We start from the raw sequence: 338 nt of genomic DNA, 5'->3' as shown, positions 1-338 counted from the left end.
ATCGCGAGGCACGTGACGAGGGCGGCGCTGCGGACCCCTGCTGCGCCTTGCCCTCCTTCGTCTTCCCCTCCTTTTCCCTCTCATTTTCTCTCTTCCTCGGTCTTCTCTGTTCTCTCCTTTGCCCTCCTTCCCTCCCTCTCATTTTCACTTTCCCTTTCATTGTCCTTCTTCCTCAGTCTTCTCTTCCCTCTCCTTTTCCCCCTCTCCTCCTCGTTTTCTCATTCATCTCCTTTCCCCGGTCATCTCTTTTTTTCCCCTCCCACCTCTCTTCCTCTCTTTATTATCTCCTCGTTTCCCCTCGCCCACACTCTTCTTCTCTTACTCGATTCATTCATTGC

The sequence above is a fragment of the Penaeus monodon genome, chromosome 22, assembly GCF_015228065.2.
Source record: "Penaeus monodon isolate SGIC_2016 chromosome 22, NSTDA_Pmon_1, whole genome shotgun sequence".
NCBI classification, from domain to species: Eukaryota; Metazoa; Arthropoda; class Malacostraca; order Decapoda; family Penaeidae; genus Penaeus; species Penaeus monodon.
The sequence above is the reverse complement of the archived record's forward strand: the minus strand, read 5'-3'. Positions refer to the sequence as shown.